This window comes from Mus musculus, chromosome 10 (genome assembly GCF_000001635.26).
Source record: "Mus musculus strain C57BL/6J chromosome 10, GRCm38.p6 C57BL/6J".
NCBI lineage: Eukaryota > Metazoa > Chordata > Mammalia > Rodentia > Muridae > Mus > Mus musculus.
This window is the reverse complement of record NC_000076.6, coordinates 25,610,475-25,636,908: the sequence shown is the minus strand read 5'-3', so window position 1 is coordinate 25,636,908 and position 26,434 is coordinate 25,610,475. Positions and strand designations below refer to the sequence as shown.

The window sequence follows — 26,434 nt, the reverse complement described above, 5'->3', positions numbered from 1 at the left end:
ATAATTGATTTAAACACCTGCCTAAATATTCTAGCATTCAAAGCATCAACCTTTAAGATATATAGTGTATGGACCAAACATTTTCACAATTATTTGGTATCCTAGACATGTTGTAGATACTAAACCACCTGTATAAAAGATAGACCCAAAGGCACAGAAACCACCAACTTAAGAGGAAAATTAGAATTAGAGGGAAAGAGAAAGATGATAAGAGGAGTAAAGTTCTGAGGCAAGAAAACCACAGTAGAACCAAAGGGAGCTCCTCAGTCAGTAAAATCTAGAGGTTGTCAGTGAAAGAGTGACCGTGGGAGGAGCCAAGCTTTAGAGTGCTTGGATTGTCAAGTAAAGCCTGTGATGGGCCTTCAGTGGTGTGTGTTTAGGGGGGGCAGGGGAGGGGAGGGGAGTAGTCGGCTTAGATGCTGCACACTCTGGGCTCTAATCCCAACACTCAGGAGGCAGAGGTAGACAGATCTCTATGATTTCCAGGCCATCACAGGCAATAGAGGCATAAAGAACTTTTGTGAAATTGATAATTCTTTAAAGTGAGGACTAAACAAGTTTATCCACATCAAGTGAACCAAGCTAACCAATGAAAGCACTACATTCTGGGTAAAAATGGTGATCATGGCTATCATCAGACTAGGTTAGTTGTAGGGGCATTGGGCTATGCACAGACAGGCTGGTCTCCAGTTGAGCTGAGGTCTGAACCCCAAAGGGTGATAATTCACCTTCATGAAGGCATTCCCTCATGCTCCTGGAACTCTGGCTCCTGCCTAAGTTACCACCCCCAACATCCCCCACAAGAGAAGCATGGCTAGAAGTCATGTAGGCAATGGCCCAAGCTTCTGACCTTCAGGCTAAACTCCTCCCCAGTTACCTAGCAACAGTAAAGACCATAAAAAGGGCTGTTCAGCCCCACTTTGATCTCTTACTCTCTCACTACTCTCCTCTTACTTCTTGCTCCTCACTCTCACCCCCTCTCTCCTCTTCCTTTGTCTTCTCTCCTCTCCCACTCCTCTCTTTGTCTTCTCCTCTCCTCCCTCCCTCTTACTCTCTTTCTCTCTAGCCTTCCCCCCTCCTCTCTTTTCTACATTCTCTCTTTCTTCCTGACTTTCTATAATAAAGCTCTAAGACCATAGAATGTCTCTGCTCATCAAGGCCCACTGCGCTTGGAGGATGGGACAGGCTTTCTCCTAATAAGCAATTTCTAATCTCCCGATGGAAGGCCTTCCTGTGCTCCAGTCAAGATCCACTGCACTCACTCTCCCTGGTGTTGGGAACCTCTCTTCCCTCATCCCTCTCTCCCATAACCCCAGTGGCTTTAGCAAAGTAGCTCCGGGGCTCCCAGGTAGGGCTGCCCCTTGGCCACCCCTCTCCCCCAAAGAGTGGGTCAGAGGCTTAAATGCCCACCCGGGAATGAGTAAAAAGTGTATGGCAACTCTCCCGCACCTGACTGACCAGAACATAGGTGGATCTCTGGCAGGGTGTGGGTCTTCCCTTACCCCCTCTTCCCCAGGGCCCCCTTTTTTAGTTCCTCACAGTTAGTTATGATCTATGTTTTCCACAAATGCTCAGCCATCTCTCCCTTCTAATGCTGCAGTGTTCATTATGGATAGGTGTCTGTACCAGGCCAAGCCAGATATTTCTCTCTCTCTCTCCTTCCCTCTCCCTCCCCTGTCCTCCCTCTCTCTCATTGACTAGGATACTATCACTGTAAGACACCATTCTCTCAATTTTGGCACAAGGTTCACAAACTAATAAGTAAAACATTGCCACCCAAAAGGGCAATCTAAATTGTCTTTATGTTTTTAGGAAGATGATGAACTGTCAGTCTCACTATGACTCTGAAATCTACCACAGCCAGATGCCACTGGCATTAGCAAAATCTCTTGTGAAACAGCCTACAGAAGCCATCAACTAGGGGATGCTGAGAGGGCCAAACTGGTCATGGGAAAACAGGTCCTCTGAGAGCACATGCCTAGTCTCATTGCATACACATTTCCTAACAAACACATTGGGAGCTAAAGGCAGGTAAGTAGTGCCTATATATAAGTATTGGAATCCAAGTGATGCTTAATAGACTGATGCTGGAAACAAAGAGGATCCAGGCACACACATAAACTCAGTTTCGTAAGAGCATCCTGCACAAGACCTATGCAAGCTCCAACCTGATAAAATGTACTCACGGAAGGAGAGGTATGCACTAAGCTCCACGTTTAGCTGAGGACCCATTGTTAACTGACAGCTGCCAGGAGAGGGAGAGTCCATTCCTTTAAGGGTATGCCATGTAAAGAACACCCAGGAGGGAGGCCACACACCCAAGAGTACATAGGCAATACCAATTGGATTCCATGGTTTGTTTTCTTTTCTTCTCTGAATGAGGACACCAAGCTTAGGAAATGGAAATGAGGTGCATCCAGAAGGAGCTGGAGGAAAGAGTGAGTGTGACCAAAATTTTAAAAATCATCTTTGCAAACAGTCAAATAATAATAAACAGTAGTCTATGTATTGTCAAGAATCTCCATGAGCTGGGGACAAATCTTCATGGCGTTAGATGTTTTGGTTGTGTGTCTTCTGCTTCTGGGTTTTCCCTACACAGAAAGGATGTTTTGAAGATCCCAACCGACATGCCGGGGTTCAGCTAAAGTCCTCTGTGGCACCCTAGTTTGAAGTGCCGCCTGATAGGAGGAATCCCAGCTCATTGGTGGCAGCTTGGCACACTCACAAAAGCGACTACAAAGTAACTAAGCTGGAAGTGTCTTCTCTCCTGTTCAATCGTCTCTCCTTCCCTACACATCGGCAGCAGCTCCTGGCAAGAAAGTGAAAACCATTCTCACTGCCAAATGACCTAGAAACATCTTCTGTTTCTTTAAAATCCATCTTTCCTTCCCTGGTTCTGCAAAGTAAGTGTATCACCAGTCCCAAGCTCCGACAACTACCTCAATAACACTCTGGCTTCAAAATGCATACATCTACACACAACGAAGGGTTATAATATGCAGATGCCGACGTTTTAATAGAGGTGATTGCTCCATGAGACTCTGGGTTCCTTTTATCTTCTCACTGAGTTACTTCTTTAATTAGAAAATGGTGGTTTACAGATATTTAGATGGTTTCATATGGAAAAGGATGACAACTATTTCAGAATATGTAGCAAAAATACATAAATCCCAGTAAACACACACAAACATGCTAATGATGACTGCCATGAAGTGATGTTACGGGGAGTCTCTCCCTTTTGTGTCCTTAAAACTTCCTATAATGATAAGCAAATATTTTTATAGAAAATACCATTCTTACAGAACCCAAGGGCACAAAGTAACTTTGAGGATCATAGCCTCACCCGTGGCATAAAATATTTATTGTGTTTTACCACTATACCATGTTTAGAATTTAATAGACTATAAGACTCTACAGAACAAGCCACCTGGTGCTCAAGTAGATATAATAAAACACCCAGAAGTGGTGAGGTAAAATACCAGAGCTGTTTTATCAGGCTGCACGCGCCATGAGAGAGCAAGGCCTGCTTTAATTACCAGTCATTTAAATTTCTGATAGATATTATGGTGAATTTTAAATCTTGTTAATTTACTTTGGCAGCTTGACAACAGGCTCATTTCCAATCCTTTGAGGGAATTGCAAATTTCCCCTGCTTCAATCTGGAGTGAGACAGCATTATTCATCCAAGTGTGTGATGGAATGCCGGGGCTGAACATTAGTCAGGACACAATTGAATGAGTGAGAGACCTAACTTAGGATTTTTATGTTTGAAACCAATAAAGCAATCAAAAAGATCAGCTCTAAACATAAAGTTTTAAGCATGGCCCCAAATCAATATTTATAACCTTTTGGATATAAATAGTAATAATAGAAAGAAATGTAATATAACTGTATGATAAATACTAAGCTGTAATGGACCCTTCCAAAAATCTCTCCCAAATTCCTTAACTAATGTGAGTACCTTCACCATTCCTTTAAAGCTAAGCCTCTTCAATTTTGTGTTTGTTTGTTTGGTTGGTTGGTTCTTTAGAGAAGGAATCAAGTAGCCCAAACCAGCTAGTCTAAAACTCTTTGTTTTTTCTTTTTTGGGTTTTTTGGTTTTGTTTTGTTTTGTTTTTGTTTTTCGAGACAGGGTTTCTCTGTATAGCCCTGGCTGTCCTGGAACTCACTTTGTAGACCAGGCTGGCCTCGATCTCAGAAATCCGCTTGCCTCTGCCTCCCAACGCCTGGCGTCTCAAACTCTTTGTATAAGATCTGAAAGAGTAACCTCAGCTTCCTATTCTCCTATCCAGTACTGGGATAACAGGCCTGCGCCACCACACCTAGGTTGTGCTGTGCTGGAATCGACCCTGGAGTTTCAGGCTGGGCAAGCATTCTACCAACTGAGCCATATCCCACACCCTTCCGTGGTTTTATCATGGAAACTCGATGAAGACTAGAAGCTCCTTTATTTTGCCTCCACCTACTCTCCCAGTTCAAAGCCAGAAACATCTGGAATCTGCTGAACTCTACCTCCCTGGAGAGGACCCAGATGGGGCTCAGGCAAAGTCAAAGAGACTACACATGGTGAAATGTATTCAAAGATGTGTCTGCAGGTGCTTTGAGACTCATAGTGAAGATTTTTAGTTTGTAGGAGAGATTACAAACTTCCAGAATATGGGATCTTCACTCAGGCTAAGGTCATGATGGCTCCTTTGAATATTCATCAAACATGCATATTTATCTCCTGGAAAAGAAACACCCAGATGCAAAAGACATGATAACCCTTTTCTTGTACAAAATGCAAATCAATCTTTTCCGTGCTTATGGTGTGCACAGGTACCCATCTGTTTTGGTACCATGTGGCGTCCTTAACAGCCAATGAGCATAACTTCAAAGGATGATAAAAGTGGTACAGGGTGATCATGTTTCCATTTCAGGTTTTTTTGGAACATAAAATGAAACAAGTCAAACAAAGAACAGTAGGTGAATAAACTTGATACCAAAATGCCCCCTGGTATAAGGATCTTGCTCTCTGATGGAGTGTGTTCCACTGTGTCACCAGCCCTTCTTGTTTTTAGGCTCATCTTGATGACATTAAGTGTCTATATACACTCTGCATTATTCAAAACTGACAACCTGGAAAAGCTGACAACACACAGGAAGAAACAGGCAGAGTGGCTCATCACATTCATTCATTTCCTTTTCTGACCCTCTGGTCTCAGAGGGCTCTCAGCTAACAAACAACCAAAGCAGAAGAGTGCTCTGGCTCTATCTCCAAATAAATAAATCAAAGCACAAATACAGATGTAAATAAACCACACACTCTCCATGCTGGAGCATCGATCTTCTTGCACTATTAACTTGAAACAGGTAAAGTTTAGATGTGGTGTGCCAGCTTTGGAATTTCTGAGAGATTTAAGGATAGATTCTACTGGTTTAGGTGGACTACTGGTTTATTTAGGAGATTTCAGTTCCTGAGTTAACATAACTAGTTACCCCACTATAGCCTGTCTGGATTCTTCTTTTATTTGGGGTTTGGGCTTTTGGTTTTTATGCAGTGAAAGTGCTAGTTAGCATCAAGTTAAGGCTCTCCTTTCCCTGTCGGGAACTCTCTAGTCTTTGCCGTAAGGCCTCTTCAATCCCAATTTGACTGAGCACTGGCATCTCCTGGCGAGATCAACAGATAAAAGTACCCATTGCTGGCCTTTGTATGAACAGTAAATTATTCAGCGACCTAGCCCATAAATGATGTCCTTGGGATCCCTGCAGCTATGTGGCAGGAGATGCACACAGCCAAGATCGAGAACACCAACTGTATTTCCTCTGTGTGTGATGGTGTGATAACAACAAAGACAGATCAAGAGCCATGAGGAGGTAGCACTAAATCCCTAGGCAAATGCAAAGAGTAATAAGAAAACAAAGAGATCTCTCATCTACCAAGCCAAGTGTTGTCCTAAACCCCTCAGAGGATGAACGGACTATGGTTCTAATACCATAGTCATAGGGAAGGCAAACCTTTAAATAAATTTTTCTGTCAACAATATGGGTCCAAATTTAGTTCGTGAATGGGGTTCTTTCCTGTTTGGGGAGGGGGGAATTGTATAAAAGCAAGCACACCGATCCTATTGAATGCTACTTCTTCACGCTCTATCAGGCTTGTCAAGGAATCCCATTGAATGCTAAATCTTCACACTCTCACACTGTTCCCTGGTCCTGGCCCAGTCACTTATACTAGCACCTTCCTCAGTACCTGCAGCATGTGGGATGACTTTCAGGTAAAGGGAATGAAGGTCTTACATGACACCTGCGTAAAGTAAATGTTTGTTTGGTTGGTTGGTTGGTTTTTGGTTTTTGTTTGTTTGTTTGTTTGTTTTTGTCGGTAATGCTTTTCTGTAGACTGAAGGGTGCTGTCTTTGGTGTCCATTCTGCCTCCTTACTTCGGTAACTATTTTTCTACATCCTTCACCTGAAGAGTTCTTAGTTCCATGAGACTCAGGACAATCAGTTGCCATGCTCACCATGCTCTGTGCAACGGTGGACTTTGACTCACAGTGGTCCAGGTGGAGACTTATCTAGAATCATCTATTGCCACTGATGTAACGTCTTTTTCAGTTTAAGCCAAAAGTTCTAAGAATGGCATTGCAGAGCTCTCTAGACTCCCCATACCCCTGAGACCTGCCAAAGCTGACTAATAAGCTGTTAATACAAAATCAAATAGACCTGTGTGGGGTCTGATGTCTATCCAATACAATACTGCCAATTGACTGTCTGTCAATACTGCCACATTTATTCTAGATTTTTAGAAACTTGTAGTTGGCAAACTCTGAGCCAAATACGTTATTCTCTCATCCGTTTATTCATTTGATCTTCTACACATTTCCCTAGACTTTGGCTGTGTGCTATGTCTCGGTGGGAACCTATATAACTTTTTCTCTTTGTTATAGGAAACTGAAAAGTGGGTCGGACTCTAGAAAAAAAAATATAATTTTGATCCTATTTGATTTTTAAAAAGTCTTATATTTTAGAGGTGAGTTAGGGCTTTGTCAGATAAGATTTTATACTTCAAGATCATTTGGAAATTAGAGTACTGAAAGGCATCTAATCTTTGGAAGGTCTGAGTCCCAGGCAAGCATGGTGCCACATATCTATAATCCCAAGCCCTGGGACAGGGAAATAGAAAGAGTTCAAGGTCATTACCGGGTACATATCCATTTCAAGACCAATTTAAGCTACATACACACAAGACCCTATCATAAGCAATAATAAAAGTCCAGGAGGAATTGCTATTTTTTTTTTAGATATAGAAAGATACAGAGATGTACAAATAAGAAAATTAAAACCACCCACAAGTCAATTGCTAAGAAGTAAACACTAGTAAAGTGTTGGGACTCTTTATTTTGTAGGCAAGCACACACTTCTGCATGTTGGAATTATCTCTGCCAATCAAGTAGTCCATCCATTTTCCCTCTTCTGCTACAACTAAATTAGAAGCCTGACTGGGATGTAACAAAGATGCTGTAGTGGCTATTCCTGGTTGTCAACTTGACAATATTTGGAATGAACTACAATCCGGAATTGGAAGGCTCACCAGTGACCCTTATCTGGAGGCTTGGAGATCCTTATCTGGATCTTGGTTTGAAGATCTTGAGCCATAGTGGCTATGGATTCCAGAAGATTGAATCTCCGAGTTAAGGAACACACCTTTAATCTGGGCTATGCCTTTCATCTGGGATTAAAGGTGTGGTGGAACACACCTTTAATCTGGGCTACACCTTCTGCTGGAGACAATATAAGGACATTGGAAGAAGGGAGTCTAGCTCTTGCTCTTGCTCCTTCGCCTGCTTGCTGCGTGAGACTGAGTAACTGCTAGATCCTTGGACTTCCATTCACAGCTGCGACTGAACAATTGTTGGGAATTGGGCTGCCGACTGTAAGTAATCAATAAATTCCTTTACTATCTAGAGACTATCCATAAGTTCTGTGACTCTAGAGAACCCTGACTAATACAGAAGTTGGTACCAGGAGTGGTTCTAGAGTAACAGAAGTACAAGGATGAATCTTTTAAAATTCTGGAATTGGCTTGTTGATCCACCAGCACTTTCAACTATTGAAACCTCTCCAGATTCTCTCCCTCCTGGGAGCTCAGAGAATTTTGAAGACCCATGGTTGAAACTATATTCCGAACTTAAAGAAGCTAATGCCCTTGATTTTCTTAATGAATTAGGTGATTCAGTGCACAAAGCTTTCTACAAGATGGGGAAAAAATCGAAAAATGATTTTACTGGCTGGCTGCTCTTAGTATCTGTGGAAAAAATGATGAATGAAAGGAAGGAGTTGTGTGATAAAATCGAAAGGCTCCAGACACAAGTAAACGATCTAAAAGTTGCTAAGTGTGTCCTTGAGGAGAATCTTCTCTCTTGTAGCAATAGAGCTCAAGTTGCAGAAAATCAAACAGAAACTCTCATTGTAAGGTTGGCTGAACTACAGCGAAAATTCAAGTCTCAGCCTCAGAGTGTGTCGACAGTTAAAGTAAGGGCTCTAATTGGCAAAGAATGGGATCCTACAACATGGGATGGGGATGTGTGGGAAGACCATGTTGAAGCTGAGAATTTTGAATCCTCAGATTCTCAAGGGTTTGCCCCACCTGAGGAAGTAGTACCCTCAGCCCCACCTCTTGAAATAATGCCTTCCCCACATGAGGAAATTAATTTTGCAGAGTCTGCTCACGGCCCACCAATAGTTTCTTCTAGACCTGTAACCAGACTCAAAGCAAAACAGGCTCCTAGAGGGGAGGTAGAAAGTGTAGTCCATGAGGAAATTCGCTACACTACTAAGGAGCTTAATGAGTTTGCTAATTCATTCAAGCAGAAACCTGGTGAATATGTGTGGGAATGGATTTTAAGGGTGTGGGATAAGGGTGGAAGGAACATAAAACTAGAGCAGGCTGAGTTTATTGACATGGGTCCTCTGAGTAGAGATTCTAGGTTTAATACGGAAGCTCGCATAGTTAAAAAAGGTGTCAAAAGTTTGTTTGAATGGTTGGCTGAGGTGTTTATCAAAAGATGGCCTACTGGAAATGACTTGGAGATGCCTGATATTCCATGGCTTAGTGTTGATGAAGGGATTTTAAGACTTAGGGAAATTGCAATGCTAGAGTGGATATATTGTGTAAAGCATAATTGTCCACAATGGGAAGGTCCAGAAGATATGCCTTTCACCAGCTCTATAAGACGCAAATTGGTGAGAGGGGCACCAGCACATTTGAAGGGTTTTGTTCTTTCCCTTTTCCTTGTGCCAGATCTTAGCATTGGAGATGCTTCTGCTCAATTAGATGAATTAAATTCACTGGGTTTAGTTGGATTCCGAGGTAACAAGGGCCAGGTGGCAGCATTGAATCGCCCGAGACAAGGTGATTCTAGTTATTATAATGGACAGCGTAGACAAAAGAATGTTTATAATAACATACCCAGTAATGGTCAGCACAGGAGAGGTGAAATTTATAATGGCATGACTCGGTTGGACCTTTGGTACTGGCTAACCAATCATGGTGTTTCCAGGAATGAAATACATAGGAAGCCTACTGCATATTTGTTTGATCTGTATAAGCAGAAAAATTCTCAAACAAATGAAAGAAAGGCTACATTAGATCGTGGTAAACAGCCAAATGAAAGAAAGGCTACATTAGATCGTGGTAAACAGCAATCTCGGCCAGTGAATCAATTTCCAGACTTGAGACAGTTTGTAGATCCGGAACCCCTTGAATGAAGGGGTGGCCAGGTTCCTCTGAGGAAGGATCTTGATAAGACACTCAAAGGTTTTGCTGTTACCCTTTCTCCAGTTCTTCCCCAGAGGGACCTACGGCCTTTTACAAGGGTAACTGTACACTGGGGAAAAGGAAATAATCAGACTTTTCGGGGTCTGCTGGATACTGGTTCTGAGTTGACACTGATCCCAGGGGATCCCAAGAAACATTGTGGCCCTCCAGTTAAAGTAGGGGCTTATGGAGGGCAGGTGATTAATGGAGTTTTGACTGATGTCCGACTCACAGTAGGTCCAGTAGGTCCCCGGACACATCCTGTGGTGATTTCCCCAGTTCCAGAATGTATAATTGGGATAGATATACTCAGAAATTGGCAGAATTCTCATATTGGTTCCCTGAACTGTAGAGTGAGGGCTATTATGGTTGGAAAGGCCAAATGGAAGCCTTTAGAGTTGCCTTTGCCAAAGAAAATAGTGAATCAAAAACAGTATCGTATTCCTGGAGGCATTGCAGAAATTACTGCCACTATCAAGGACTTGAAAGACGCAGGGGTGGTGGTTCCCACCACATCTCCGTTTAACTCTCCTATCTGGCCAGTGCAGAAAACAGATGGATCATGGAGAATGACAGTTGATTATCGAAAACTAAATCAGGTAGTAACTCCAATTGCAGCTGCTGTACCAGATGTAGTTTCGTTACTTGAGCAAATTAACACATCTCCTGGCACCTGGTATGCGGCTATTGATCTGGCAAATGCCTTCTTCTCAGTACCTGTCCATAAGGACCACCAGAAGCAATTTGCTTTCAGTTGGCAAGGCCAACAGTATACCTTCACAGTTTTGCCTCAAGGATATATTAACTCTCCTGCCCTGTGTCATAATTTAGTTAGAAGGGATCTTGATCGTTTGGATCTTCCACAAAATATCACATTGGTGCACTATATTGATGACATTATGCTGATTGGACCAAGTGAGCAGGAAGTAGCAACCACTTTGGACTCATTGGTAACACATATGCGTATCAGAGGATGGGAAATAAATCCAACCAAAATTCAAGGACCATCTACCTCAGTGAAATTCTTAGGAGTCCAGTGGTGTGGGGCATGCAGAGATATTCCTTCTAAGGTGAAAGATAAGTTATTGCACCTGGCCCCTCCTACAACCAAGAAAGAAGCACAACGTTTAGTGGGTCTATTTGGATTCTGGAGACAACACATCCCTCACTTGGGTGTGTTACTTAGGCCTATTTACCAAGTGACTCGGAAAGCTGCTAGCTTTGTGTGGGGCCTGGAACAGGAGAAGGCCCTTCAACAGGTCCAGGCTGCTGTGCAGGCTGCTCTACCACTTGGACCATATGACCCAGCAGATCCGATGGTACTTGAGGTGTCTGTGGCTGATAGAGATGCTGTTTGGAGCCTCTGGCAGGCCCCTGTAGGTGAATCACAGAAAAGGCCTTTGGGATTTTGGAGCAAAGCTCTACCATCATCTGCAGACAACTATTCTCCCTTTGAAAAACAGCTCTTGGCCTGCTATTGGGCCTTAGTGGAAACTGAACGTCTGACAATAGGACACCAAGTCACTATGCGACCTGAACTACCCATCATGAGCTGGGTACTATCAGACCCTGCAAGTCATAAAGTGGGACGTGCACAGCAGCAGTCTATTATCAAATGGAAGTGGTATATACGTGATCGGGCCAGAGCAGGTCCTGAAGGCACAAGCAAGTTACATGAAGAAGTTGCTCAAATGCCTATGGTTTCTATTCCTGTTACAATGCCATCTGCTGCCAAGCATGCACCTATAGCCTCATGGGGTGTTCCCTATGATCAACTGACCGAAGAGGAGAAGACTAGAGCCTGGTTTACTGATGGCTCTGCACGTTATGCAGGCACCACCCAGAAGTGGACAGCTGCAGCATTACAACCCCTTTCTGGGACAACCTTGAAAGACACAGGTGAAGGGAAATCTTCACAGTGGGCAGAACTTCGGGCAGTACACATGGTATTACAGTTTGTTTGCAAGAAGAAATGGCCAGATGTACGATTATACACTGACTCATGGGCTGTAGCCAATGGATTGGCTGGATGGTCAGGGACTTGGAAAGATCACAATTGGAAAATTGGTGAGAAAGACATCTGGGGAAGAAGTATGTGGATAGATCTCTCCAAATGGGCAAAGGATGTGAAGATATTTGTGTCCCATGTAAATGCTCACCAAAAGGTGACTTCAGCTGAGGAGGAGTTCAATAATCAAGTGGATAAGATGACCCGTTCTGTGGACAATCAGCCTCTCTCCCCAGCCATCCCTGTCATTGCTCAATGGGCACATGAACAAAGTGGCCATGGTGGTCGAGATGGAGGTTATGCTTGGGCTCAGCAACATGGGCTTCCACTCACCAAGGCTGACCTGGCTACAGCTGCTGCTGATTGCCAGATCTGCCAACAGCAGAAACCAACACTGAGCCCCAGATATGGCACCATTCCTCGAGGTGACCAGCCAGCAACCTGGTGGCAGGTTGACTACATTGGACCACTTCCTTCGTGGAAAGGACAGCGTTTTGTTCTTACTGGAGTAGATACTTATTCTGGTTATGGATTTGCCTTTCCTGCACGTAATGCCTCTGCTAAAACCACCATTCACGGACTGACAGAATGCCTCATCTATCGTCATGGTATTCCACACAGTATTGCTTCTGACCAAGGAACTCATTTCACAGCCAGAGAAGTACGACAGTGGGCTCACGATCATGGAATTCACTGGTCTTACCACATTCCCCATCATCCTGAAGCAGCTGGGCTGATAGAAAGATGGAATGGCCTTTTGAAGACGCAGTTACAGCGCCAATTAGGTGGTAACAGCTTGGAAGGCTGGGGCAGAGTTCTTCAGAAGGCAGTATATGCTTTGAATCAGCGCTCGATATATGGTACAGTTTCACCCATAGCCAGGATTCATGGGTCCAGGAATCAAGGGGTGGAAAACGGAATAGTTCCACTTACTATCACTCCTAGTGACCCTCTAGGAAAATTTTTGCTTCCTGTCCCCATAACTCTAGGTTCTGCTGGCTTAGAAGTTTTGGCTCCAGAGAGGGGAGTGCTCCTACCAGGAGCTACAACAAACATTTCATTGAACTGGAAGCTCAGACTTCCCCCTGGTCATTTTGGGCTTCTAATGCCCTTAAACCAACAGGCTAAAAAAGGAATAACAGTGTTAGGAGGGGTGATAGATCCAGATTACCATGGGGAAATTGGATTACCTCTTCACAATGGTGGTAAGCAAGATTATGTCTGGAGTGCAGGAGATCCCTTAGGGCGTCTCTTAGTACTACCATGTCCTGTGATTAAAGTCAATGGGAAACTACAACAGCCTAATCCAAGCAGGATGACAAAGGACGCAGACCCATCAGGAATGAAGGTATGGGTCAATCCTCCAGGAAAAGAGCCAAGACCTGCTGAGGTGCTGGCTGAAGGTGAAGGAAATACAGAATGGGTAGTAGAGGAAGGTAGTTATAAATACCAATTAAGGCCACGTAACCAGTTGCAGAAACGAGGATTATAAAGTAATATGAATGCCCATTGTAAATTTACTAATGCGTTTGCGATTGTACGAGGGATAGTTATATCATGTTAGGCGTATTTACAACCTTGTTATTGTTTCATGTGAACATGAGATATTATTTGTGTCAAGTTGACAAGGGGTGGATTGTAGTGGCTATTCCTGGTTGTCAACTTGACAATATTTGGAATGAACTACAATCCGGAATTGGAAGGCTCACCAGTGACCCTTATCTGGAGGCTTGGAGATCCTTATCTGGATCTTGGTTTGAAGATCTTGAGCCATAGTGGCTATGGATTCCAGAAGATTGAATCTCCGAGTTAAGGAACACACCTTTAATCTGGGCTATGCCTTTCATCTGGGATTAAAGGTGTGGTGGAACACACCTTTAATCTGGGCTACACCTTCTGCTGGAGACAATATAAGGACATTGGAAGAAGGGAGTCTAGCTCTTGCTCTTGCTCCTTCGCCTGCTTGCTGCGTGAGACTGAGTAACTGCTAGATCCTTGGACTTCCATTCACAGCTGCGACTGAACAATTGTTGGGAATTGGGCTGCCGACTGTAAGTAATCAATAAATTCCTTTACTATCTAGAGACTATCCATAAGTTCTGTGACTCTAGAGAACCCTGACTAATACAGATGCTTCCACTGGAAATCCGAGCAACACTCTGCCATGCCTTCTCATTAGGCACACAGGTTCTGCCTAACTGACAATTGTCAGTGGTCGATTGGTTCTGTTCAGCAGGAGATAATTGGAAAAGCTGCCTCGGGTGCTGCATGAGCATTGGAAGATGACACACGTGAAATTGCCCATCCCAGAGGAGCAGAGAGGAGGCACCAGCACACTGCAGCAGGGAAGCTGTGATGCGCTGGAGGAGCTCCCAGCCTCTTGTCTCATGTGCAGAGGAAGTCAGCCATCTATTAATGTGCTCACAAACCAGTTCTTCACAGACTGGCTTATTGTTGCTCTCATAGAATTTAAAGACATGTGTTCCTGCTTAGATCAGTCTAGAATCACCAACAGCAAGCATGGCTTGCCAACTGAGGACTGGGTAAATGAGCATCGGTGAAAAGTGCACTACATCTCTTGACATCCAGCATCCTTATCCTCCCATAGTCTTACCTCTGGGAGATTGCCAGCCATGACTGCAAATGGCTAAACAGGGGAGATGCCAAAGCTTTTAAGTTCAGACTCCATTTAAGGGAAGCTGACCTGAGTTTGAACCCAGGTGAACTAACAGGATAGTATCTAGCATTAGTTTCCAAGTTGCTCCCCCCACACACACCCCCCACACCCCCACACCCCCACCCCGCAACAAAACCTGAGCCTAGCTCCAGTCTCTAGGTTAATCCCCACAAAAGCAGAGTTTACCAGTGTCTCTAGGTTATTCCTCCAACAAGCCTACCCCTTGCCTAAGGACCACCAATGCAGAGAGGAGCAGAAGTTAAGTTTATATGACTCTCAGCACCAGTCAATTGTGTTAGAGGCCACAAAAGCTTTCCAATTAGATGCTTGTACATGTACTTCCTGCTTGCTACTTACTATAAAGCCTTGCCCCATAGGCATTCGGGGCTCCCCCACCACCAAAACCATCCTGTGTGATGGTGGTGCATTGGGGGGTGGGGGTGTAGGAGAGCTAGCTGGAATAGAATAAAGACCCTGCTGTGAGTTGCATCAGATTGGCTCCTGTGTGTGTTTCTGGAGATAATAAACATTTCCCTGACACAACCTTTTGGTGCATTGGCAGGTTCCCCATGACACACAGGACTACTGATCTGGAGGGTCTTAAAGCAGGAAAAAGTAGTTTAGGTATTTGTGGTTTTATGTTTGTAACACTGGGTTAAACTTCCTGCTTTTTTTTCCCTGTCTGAGTGCTGAATTTGTCTAAGCTTTCTGTGTGAGATCTGCAGAGCGGAATGGAAGCAAGCTTGTATAAAGGTCAATGTGGAGCCCTTCCAGCCGTGCTGAGAGGATTTGTTTGTGTGGAACCTGGTGGCTTGTGTTGCCATGGTAATTCTAGTTTTGAGGCATGTTGAAGAATTTGTCTGAGTGGCAGAAGCTTTCTACGCGGCCCGAGGAGGTGAGTATTTGCACAGCGGCCCAAAAGCTTGTGATTTATGTGGTGGCTAATTTGTCTGAATGTTTGAAACTTTCTGTGAGATCTACAGAGAGTAACGAAAATTTGTGTAAAGATAAATGACTTATGTTGCCATGGTGATTTTTTTTTTCCAGGTGTGAGTAAACATTTGTGCAGTACTGAGGGTTGGTGTGTGTGTGTGTGAGTGCCACCTTCTTGTTGGTTCTTGTTACTACAGGCAGTACTTTTTCTGGTTTTGGTTGATTTTTGTTCTGATTGTGCCTTTTTCTGTTCACTGATTATAAATGATGTCACAGCCTTCTGGGTACAAGGCCTTGAATTTGTTTCCCTGGCTGGTTGCAGTTAGGATAGACAGATCTGGGAGCCATGGCTACAGCAGGGCTGTACGTCCTGAGTCTTGGTCTGGGGTGGGTGTGAGCTCAGGGGAGCCAAGAGACGACCACCAATCTGGTTCTTTTCTTCTGGGTGTGTACCACTTTCTGGTTGTTTTTCATTTCTGCCTGCTAGAAGGAGACAGTTAGAGCCACTTTCTGGTTGATTTTTGTTTCTGCTCGATAGATAGGGAAGGTTTTATTTGTGGTTTTTGTGTGTTATATCTGTGTTTCTCATTACAGATAGCCATGTGCCTTTGCTACCACTCATATTTGAGAGGTGACTTCGACAAGATGACTTTGACAAAGTGACTTTGACTTGACAGACATATTAACACGAAACAGGCTATGTCTACCACATTCTACAAGTTTCTTTCACCACGAAAGAGGCCAGGAAGCTGGCTTCTGGCCCCACAGGGGAGTCCTCCCAATATGCTTGTTTTCCCTGGACTCTCCCAGATTGAGATGTTAGCACAGTTGAAGGTAAGGAGAGGCTCTTGCTCTGCCATCAGGCTCTACAGGCAGCTCTCAGGGCAGCCACAAATGGCCCACAAATTTGGCCAGAGTGTATGATATTAGGCAGGGGGAAAATAAAAGGACTTTTCCAGAGGGTCATGGAGGCATGGGGGAGGACACCCCCATGGACCCTGAATCACCAGAGGTAAAGGCAGCAGTCACTCTAGCTTTTATTTAAAAAAAGCTCCAGGGGGTTGGGAGGTTCAGTAAAAAGGGGTCTCAGGAATTTAGTGATAGTGGCAGAGAGAATATGAGAGGACAGAAACAACAACTTGACCCCTAGCAAAGATCCCACTGGCATCCAAGGCCAAACAAGAAGATTTCAAGAGACACTTAAAACAGATTCAGAAGAAGGAGATAAAAGGGGCCCTGAGAATCAAAAGTGCCCCCTCCCCAAGCCCAGGGTAATCCTAAAAGTAAAAGGGAAACCCACCAAGTTTTTTTGTTGACAATTAATAAAGTTCAACATTCTGTCTTGCTAAAACCTGAAGATAAAGTCTCTTTATCACTTTATAAATGACGTCCCAGTGGCAACACAAACAAAACAAAAACTCAAGATCTCTTAGAGGCCTTAATAAATTTGGGACTATTGAACATCTGCTAACAAGGCCTTATTCTGTCAACTACAGGTGACAGCACTAGACCAGGGGGATACATACTCAGACTTTGGGCCCTGGCATCAGCCAATGGCCAATGTGTCATCAATTGGCAGAACCTGGCCCCTGCCCTGTTTGCACATCAGTGCAGCAATGATCTTCTAGGTAAATATGATGCCAGAATGACTCATTACCAGCCTCTCTTCTTGAATGTCCCCAGGATAACTTTTCAACTGTCCTACTGCCTGACCTTGAGCTCGATTAATGGGTCCCTGCATGATTTCTCGGAAGGATGCAGAGGTAACATGGTTCACCAATGGCAACAGCCTCATTCAGGATGGACAGAGGTACGCTGGGGCAGTGGTGGACTCAAACACCAAGATCATATGGGCAGAGTTAATCCTGGAAGGAACGTCAGACCAAAAAGCTGAACTGGCAGCTCTGACCAAGGCGATAGAGCTGAGAAAAGACAAGAGACACAGATAGCCATGTGCCTTTGCTTACCACTCATATCTGTGGGGCTATTGACAGGGTGAGAGGCCTTCTGACAGCAGAAGGAAGAACTAAACTGCATTCTAGAGGACAACAAGATAGTCTAGTGGGTAGCCCTGGAAATTGGCCCCCTCATGTCCTTGATCACACTAAACCCAGGAGATCCCACATTCTCTGACCAGACAGAAAATGTGATCTGGGCCAAAAAAAAACCTGCCCATGTCTCAGTGTCATGAGATTATGGAGGACAGTTAACTGACTACAAACTAATTGTACCAGAGAAAATGGATCTACACACATTGAAAAAGATCCATCGTTATTCACACATGGGATTCTGGTGAATACAGGACTTAGTCTGCCAGTTACACATCAGAATTAGAGATGCCAATTTGAAAAAAGCTAAAATCATTAAAAACTGTAAGGCCTGTCAATTGACTAATGTGGTTGCCAATGAGAAGAACCCTGGAGCACCAAGCCAGGAGTCTATCAGGAAATGGACTTCACGGAGGCAAAAACCAGGAAAATTTAGATACAAATATTTGCTGATGTTTATAGACACCTTTGAGACTTTCCCAATTAAACATGAGACTTTACAGATGGCAACAGAGAAAATATTAAAAGAATTTCTTCCAAATATGTTTTTTTAAGTTTATAGGGTTAGACAATGATCCTACATTTGTGTCTCGGGTGAGTTAGAGATTAGCTAATATTCTGGGGATTGATTGGAAACTCCATTGTGCTTACAGAACCCCAGAGTTCAGGATAGGTAGAGAAGATAAACAGAACCCTGAAAGAGACCCTAATTAAGTTGACCTTAGAGACTGATGGTGAGTGGGTGACTCTTCTTCCCTTCATCCTTTATAGAGTACAGAACTCCCCATACCAAATGGGACTCACTCCTTTGGAAGTTATGTTTGATTCACCTACTGACAGAAGTTATTACGTGACCTCAAGGGTGCCCAGTGGGTACACAAATGTGTTTGGCTTAAACTTCGTGCTTTCCATAAAACAGGTCCACCTCCAAAGCTCCACCAACTTTAGCCTGGAGATTGGGCCCTAGTCAAGAGACACTGCCAGAGGTCACTAGAGCTTCACTGAAAGGGTCCCTGTGCTACAGAGTTGCAGTGTGGATTCACCACACATCCATTTGCAGTTGAAGAAGAAAGACCCTGGCCAGCAGGAGGAGAATTCAGCCTCAAGACTCCTTCCTGTCTCCCATTAATGGGCTCCTACCCATGCCCCCACCGCAAAGATATTACTGTTACTGCTTTCATGAAGGTTCAGAAAGTCCCATGATTGGTACTTCTAGTCACAAGAGAAAGGGGTGGGGGGATGAGATGCCAAAGCTTTTAAGTCCAGACTCCATTTTAGGGAAGCTGACCTGAGTTTGAACCCAGGTGAACTAACAGGATGGTACCTAGCATTAGTTTCCAAGTTGCTCCCCCCCCAGCCCCCCCCCCCCCCCCGCAACAAAACCTGAGCCTAGCTCCAGTCTCTATGTTAATCCCCACAAAAGCAGAGTTTACCAGTGTCTCTAGGTTATTCCTCCAACAAACCTGCATTCCAAGTTACAAGCCCACCCCTTGCCTAATGACCACCAATTCAGAGGGGAGCAGAAGTTAAGTTTATATGACTCTCAGCACCAGTCAATTGTATTAGAGGCCACAATAGCTTTCCAATTAGATGCTTGTACACGTACTTCCTGCTTGCTACTTACTATAAAGCCTTGCCCCATAGGCATTCGGGGCTCCCCCACCACCAAAACCATCCTGTGTGATGGTGGTGCATTGGGGGTGGGGGTGTAGGAGAGCTAGCTGGAATAGAATAAAGACCCTGCTGTGAATTGCATCAGATTGGCTCCTGTGTGTGTTTCTGGAGATCACTAACATTTCCCTTATATAACATAAGCTCTTTGGGTAGACCCCAGGCTTAAGTTCCCAAAGCTACTGCTGCTAAGGAAACCCTGTTTTGTAAAGATTGAGAGTTACTACAATAAAGCTTTTCTAACAGAACCTAGTCCCCCAAAAAGTGTTTAATCAACGTTATTCTATTCTCCAGAGCTGTGAGCATGAGCGGTAAATGATCACAAATATCTTTGTATCTGTTACATTAAAAAAAAAAAACTTTTAAAATAAAGTATATGTTACTCAGATTGACCTTTTAATTCACAATTCTCCTGCCTCAGCATTCCCAGTAGCTGGGGCTGGAGGTGTATTGCACCATGACTAGCTTAAATGGTTCCAAACAAAGAACAAAATATAATAACCAAAAACATATAGAGTTTCCCCAATGAGTCTTACAATCTTATTTACAATATTTGTTTTCTATAAAGTAATTATTGATATGTTTCTTTCTGAATGATTCCTAATTCTAAGTGATAACATAGTGATTTCTAGCCTTGAATCTGTATCTTCATCCTTATCCTGCATGGTAATGGGAAGCCACTGGCCACTAAATCCAAGGCGATGGGCGAGGCTGTGAAGCCTCACTTCATATGATACCAATCCCTCTTGTGCATATAAAGAGCAACTGTAAAGACACTGGAAAGTGATCCAGGGGAGGCAGAGCTGGGAAGGCTTTTGGCAGACTTACAAGGGACAAGAGCAATGGGGAAGACACTCATTATTTGTTGCTATTCCCTCAGCCTGTGAGATCCCACTGTGTGACAGTGCTTTGCTGGGCAAGCCTGCTGACCTGAGTCTTATTCTGAAACCACATAAAAGACGGAAGGTAAAAACCAGCTCCGGGAAGTTCTGACCTCTGACCTCCGTGCATCAGCACATATCATGCCCACATGATAAGGACGAATTCTTAAATAAGATAACCAGTCAATTGAATCAGGGCAACAGATGGCACAGATGCTGAGGTTAACAGAAAGAGACTTGGAAACAACTGTAACAATTAAATGAAGTAATCATTTAAAGAATTCACAGGGGAAAAAAAAGTTAACGGAATAAAGAAGCAGATGGAGAAAGTTAGGAAATGTATATACAATTTATCTAAGTTAAGAGAAAAGGGATCAGAAAGAAATAGAAATACTAGAACTAAAAATGTAATATTTAAAATAAACTGATTGTTCTGCAGTAAAAGATTGTTAGTCAGGAAAAAGAACAGGATTAGGGAATTTGAAAACAAGTGAATATAATTCACACAAACTCAAATAGAAAAGAAAAGGTATTTTAAAAGAAACAAAATCTGAATTATCTATGAAATAATATCAAACATTCAACATTGTAAAAGTAACTTTTATTCAACAGATGTAACTGTTGTCTCAGAGGCTTACTCTTGAATAAGCTCATCTTTTCTAGTTATTGAACTCTGGCTGGCTGGTTCAACTCAGCTGTTTTAGCTCAAAACACCTCTCCAAGCTGACTGATTCAATCTGGCTTCTCTTTGATCTCACTGAATTTCTGTGCCTGACCTTAAACTAACTCTGTCATTTGTTCTGTTCTTCTGGCTCCTTCTTATTCTTTGGCTTCAGCTGCCTCTGCTGACCTGCCCTGAACTGCAGGAACTTAGGAACAAACTCTCCTCCACTGTACTGCACTCACTGAACTGACTCCCCACTGACTGACTCTCCCTGCACTGTTCTTAAATAGCTTCTCTGTCCTGTGCTGTTCTCATGAGAGTTGGGTGTATCCTATACCTGACCCATTCTGTCAAATCTTTCCCTTATTCATCACTTTATCTGCCCCTCAATTAGCTATCACTTTCAATCATTACTACTTCCTTCTACAAACCAATTTTACCTTAAAGGTGTATACTAAGGGCATGTCTGTGTTCCTGCCAGAGGGATTAAAGATGTGAGTTATGTCTGTATTCCCGCCAGTTCACATATACCTAAATCTTTGGATGTAATCACTTGCCCAAAGCAGCCACATTGTTGGATTAAAATTCCTCTATACAACATACTTTTTTGTTTTGGTTTGGTTTTTTGTTTTTGGTGTGACAAGGAAATAAACAAATAGAATAAGAATGTCCACCTGAAAAAATTCTGTAAGTCCCCAGTCTTTTCACAGATAACCAAAAGCAGCAAGAGGCTCACTGTTCTAGTTTGCATTCTATTGCTGCGATAAACACCAGGAGCAGCAGCAACTTAGGACGGAAAGGGTTTACTTAGCTTAAACTCAGGATCACAGTTGAACATGAAGGGGAGGCAAGGCAAAACTGAAGCAGAGGCCATGGAAGAGTGATGCTTACTGGCTTTCTCAACCTACTTTATACAATGCAGGGCCATCTGCCCAGCAGTGGCACCCCCCATGGTTAAATGGAATTTCCCTCCCACATCAATCATCAGCCAAGAAAATACCCACACAGGCCTGCCTTTAAGCCTTTTTAAAAAAGACTTTTGCCCTAAAGGGACAGCAGTAGTAATGAGAACTCATATCTCATCTAAACTAGGATCTAGAAGACAATAAAACAGCATCTTTAAAATAGAAAAGAAAAATAAGTCCATCATGCTAAAGTGAGAACAAGAAAGTAGTTGGTCGGTATACAGAATTGCACTTCTGAGCAGTTTCAACCTGCTTCTGATGGCCTAGAAGACTCCTGGAGGACTGCTGGTCTCAGGTCACATTGAAAGGCTTTGATGGCATCAGCAGCAGCAACTTCATAAGTGCGAATGCACTCATCAGCGAGGAGCAAGAACATGTGAGCAAAAGCAGTACTGCTCTTCTCTTAGACCTCTTTACATGTGGGCTACCTCCCAAAGGGACCTCTCACTCTCAGGGAGGGTCTTTCCTCTCAGTTAATCCTTCCAAGAAATACCACTCCAGAAGAACTGTCCTAGAGATGTGTCACTCACCTGATTCCAGATGACCATCAAATTCATACTTAACCACCATGGTGACTCTGGGAGCAGAAGTCAGAGCTAGCTCTAGAGATGATCTGCTGGAGGATCCTTATACTACAGAACATTGAATGCTGATTGCTCTCCGAGGTTCAGCTGCAAGCAGGGACTGGATGGAATGTAAAAGGGAAAGGCATGTGGTAATCAAAGAGTTTTGTACCCAGTGAAAGTCAGAAGACACACCTTTAATAAAAGGGATGCTACAGAGACTGGCCATCTCAAGGGTACTGCTTGGCCCATGGCAGCCAACTGGGACAGACTTGGATCCAAGTGCAAGAGGAATACCAGCTTTGCAATCACAATATAGAAGCCGGGCAGCAAGTATGCCCATATATAAAGCTAGATACATCATTTCACCACTAGGGAAATCCAACTTTGGGTAACGCTGTGCCCTTATCATTAGAGTAAAAGTAGATATGTTTACAAAGTAGACAATAGTCACAGACACACACACAAGGAAGCAACCCGGAGAGGTCCAGCGCATCCTGTTAGCAGGCCGGAGAGCTTGAGTTCAAAAGCACGGCACCAATACAGAGAGTTGGCAGCCAATGATCATAGGGTGAGACTCAGAGAGAGATCCTCATCTCACAGTCTACTCAATGTGTTTATGTGTTTGTTTTTTTGTTTGTTTGTTTGTTTGTTTGTTTTAGTATATTAATGGCAAAAAATGGTTTCATTAAGACATTTGCTCACATGTATATTCTCAGATAATATTCACCTCCCCTCATTACTTGCTCTAATACCACCTTCACATGTCCCCTTTCTCTTCCCAATGAATCACCCTTTGTACTTTCCTGTTCTCTTTATTTTCTCAACCCAAACTCTATATGTGAGAATGTGACATTCACCTTCCTATGTCTGGCTTATTTCACCTAATACAGTGATCTCCAGTTCCTTCCATTTCTTGTAAATGATACAAGTTTATTCTTCTTTATGGTTGAGCAAAGCTAAGTTGTGTATATATACTGTACTTCCTTTTTCCATGTATCTGAGACTGGTTCTACACCTTATACCATAGACAGTGCTACAACAGACACGAATGTGCAAGTATCTGTGCTATGCTGACTTACAGTCCTGTGTACATGCCCAGGAGAAGTATAGCTCAAAGTGGGACATTGTATGAATTTCTAATTTTATTTTTTAAGGAACCTTCCCAGGAATTTTTATGGCTAATTTATAATCTCAGTTCAGTCCTTTGGCTGTTCTTTCCTACCATCCCAACCCTACCACCTATGTCCTTGCCAGCAATACTTTCTTTATGATAATGGCAATTCTGACTGATTTACATTTCTTTGATGGTGAAAATGTTGAACATTTTTTTCATTTATTAGATACATTACTTTAGCTTTTGAAATATATTCTGGGTTGTCTGTGTATTAGTTGAATTATTCTATCTTCTGGCATTGAGTTCTTAATATTTTTTTCATATGAATTTCTTCTCAGATGAATAGCTATAAGACTAGTCAAGGTAAGAAGAAATTCTAAAACATATAGCTAGTTAATAAACTGGGGCTACAAATTCGTGAATATATTCTGAGACTTGATTGTAAAGCTGAACAATACTAGACCCCCCAGATCAGCCCATCATAGATGTACAGGCTGAGGTAGGAAGAATTATTTAAATCCATCCACATACACATAGACATAGAGACTCACAAACACACACACACACACACACACACACACCAACAATCAACTCCCGTCAGTAGCTGTCCTAAAATATAAGACAAAGCTGAGACTGAGGAAGTGTAAGTCAGATCAACACAGGGGAGGAGAGTGATCAGAGCAGACCAGGCCTTGCCTGGAAGAAAAAGCTCAAGAAGTCATGATTCTGACCTGAGATACAAAGACACTACACTGAACACTCAGTGTTAGAACACACAAGATGTTCAATGGTGAAAAGGAAAGATTTGCCACACTATGGAAATGGCAAGAGTAGAGAAATGATATTGTCGAGTTCTTGAGAGTGGCTGGAACATAAATGATGTAGAAGGAAGAAAAGAAAGGTGTTGTTGGGAAAACCAAGACAGCTAGGATCTAAGTCACTGACTTCAGGTAGTCAGTGAGAATTCTTAGGAAGTGGCAGGGTGTAGTTCTGAGCAGCAAACCTAACCCTTGGGTCAGATCTCTACCTCTTCTTCAACGCACATTCAAGATTTAAACCACAGAAATCTTGACATTGCCTTTGCTGTTCCAATATTGAAGCAAATGTGATCCCAGGAAGGCCTGGCGAGATCTCAGCTTATTTTCCATCTATGTCCTGCTTGCTGGTTCTGAGAAGTACCTGCTATAAGCTCATCATTTCTTCTTGAATTTCCCCAAGTCTCCTATGTTTTCTGCTTCATCGTTAGGTCTTAGCACGTGTGTCTATTAGTGTCCAGATCAGCCTTGCCCACTACTGCCTATCTAGGACTCACTGCTAAGAAACACCTTGGCAATGTTGCTAAACAAAGAGGTCATGGTAAGAAGGTTCCACCAGGTGGGCACCCAATAATCTCCAAGTTTTGACTTTTACTTCATGTTCTGACTAGTCAAAATGACATGCTACTTATTCTCAATAGATTTTACTGTCCTGTACTCGGGGAATCCTGCCACCATAATTTAGTTGAACCTAGTAAATACAGGGAGAGGGCTTAAGCTCTTAAACGCTCAAGAAATGATAGGGAGAAAAGAAGAAAACAGAAAAGCAAGCTGAGAAGTCAGCACTATTGGCCCATAGGCTTCCCACTGAGTCTTTCAGAGACCAAGCTAATTTATCAGAGAGAGTTGTCATCTTTGGAATAGTACATGACTCTGTTTTAATGTTCTGGTATGAGGATAAGAAAACAAACAAACAAACAAACAAACAAACAAACACTTTCGCTTACTCCTGTTTTGGTCAGTGTGACTATTGCTGTGGTAAAACACCATGACCAAAAGAATTTGAGGAGGGAAGGGTTTATATGGATTACATATCTTGTCTCAGTTCATTGAGGGAAGCCAAAGTAGGAATTCAAACTGGACAGGATCTTCAAGGCAGGAGCTGATGCAGAGGCCATAGAGGGGTGTTGCTTACTGGCCAGATCTTCATGACTTGCTCAGCCTGCTTTTCTATAAAACCCAGGATTACCAGCCTAGGGATGACATCACCCACAATGGACTGGGCCCTCACCCATAAGCATTAATTAAGAAAATACCCTACAGGCTTGCCAATAGCCCAGTCTCATGGAGGGCATGTTCTCAACTGAGATTCCCTCTTCTCTGATGACTCTAGCTTATATCAAATTGACATAAAATTAGCTGCCACAATCCCTAAAATAAAGAAGAAAGAAGAGAGACATTTGGGCAGATTAAAAACAGTAAAAGATACTTGAAATGAATGACAGAAATAAAATTAAAACTCAGTGTTTTAGGTCTCATTAATGTAATACATTCGAGTATGAAATTATTTATAAAGTCCTACAGGCTCTTTGCAGGATGCTTGGGAGGAGAGCATGGATGCAAAGCTCTTTGTTTCATGAGTTGAGCATCTGAACTGACAAGGTAATGAGAGCAGGCTTGGGATTACAAAGCACAGACTCGTTTGTTTGTTTGTTTGTTTGTTTGTTTGTTTGTTTTTCGAGACAGGGTTTTTCTGAATAGCCCTGGCTGTCCTGGAACTCGCAGACTCCATCTGCCCATCTCCTCTGGTTCCACACTGAAGGGTGTGCTTGGCTTTCTTCTTTGAATACCCCTGGGGAAACTTCCCCACTGGTGTGACAGCATAGAAATGTGAGATTCTACATTTAGGATTCTGTGATGAGTAAGACACTGAATGAGGAAGAAAATGTGGAATTTGGAAACACAAACAAAGCCTCAGGAATATAAATTAGTATTTAACTGAAGGTGGATAGCTCTGTTCTCCACAGTACTGGGAAAACCTCCTAGTAGAAAATAAACATACTGACTTTGGCAGACTTACCTTACTAAGTTTTTTTTTAAGTTTAAGAACTGATATTACTTTTTACTTAAATAATATTTTTGGTTGAAGATGTAGATAACCAAATGTGGCTGTTGTAAGTTGGGAAGTAAGTTAGTGGAAAAATCGAGAGTTCATAGAATAAAAGCAGGCCTGATTTGGACACCAAGAAGTGCACAATGGTTTTCATTAGGAAGCAGGAATCTCCTTTCAGATCCCAGTGTCAGCCTCTAACAGAGGCCATCACCATTATCACACTGAGGTGAAAAACTTAATCCC

The 26,434-nt window shown here is 43.0% G+C and overlaps 2 long non-coding RNA genes across 2 annotated transcripts in view; one reads left to right on the top strand and one right to left on the bottom strand.

Annotated features, from left to right (window-relative positions):
- Gm29571 (predicted gene 29571) overlaps positions 1-26,434 on the bottom strand; it is a 136,958-nt gene that overhangs the window by 36,435 nt on the left and 74,089 nt on the right. The gene's annotated exons all lie outside the window — the stretch shown is intronic.
- Gm36908 (predicted gene, 36908) lies at positions 15,346-21,277 on the top strand. Its single transcript, NR_156009.1, has 4 exons — positions 15,346-15,376; positions 16,009-16,248; positions 17,098-17,224; positions 20,014-21,277. It is a non-coding gene; the product is annotated as a predicted gene, 36908 (long non-coding RNA).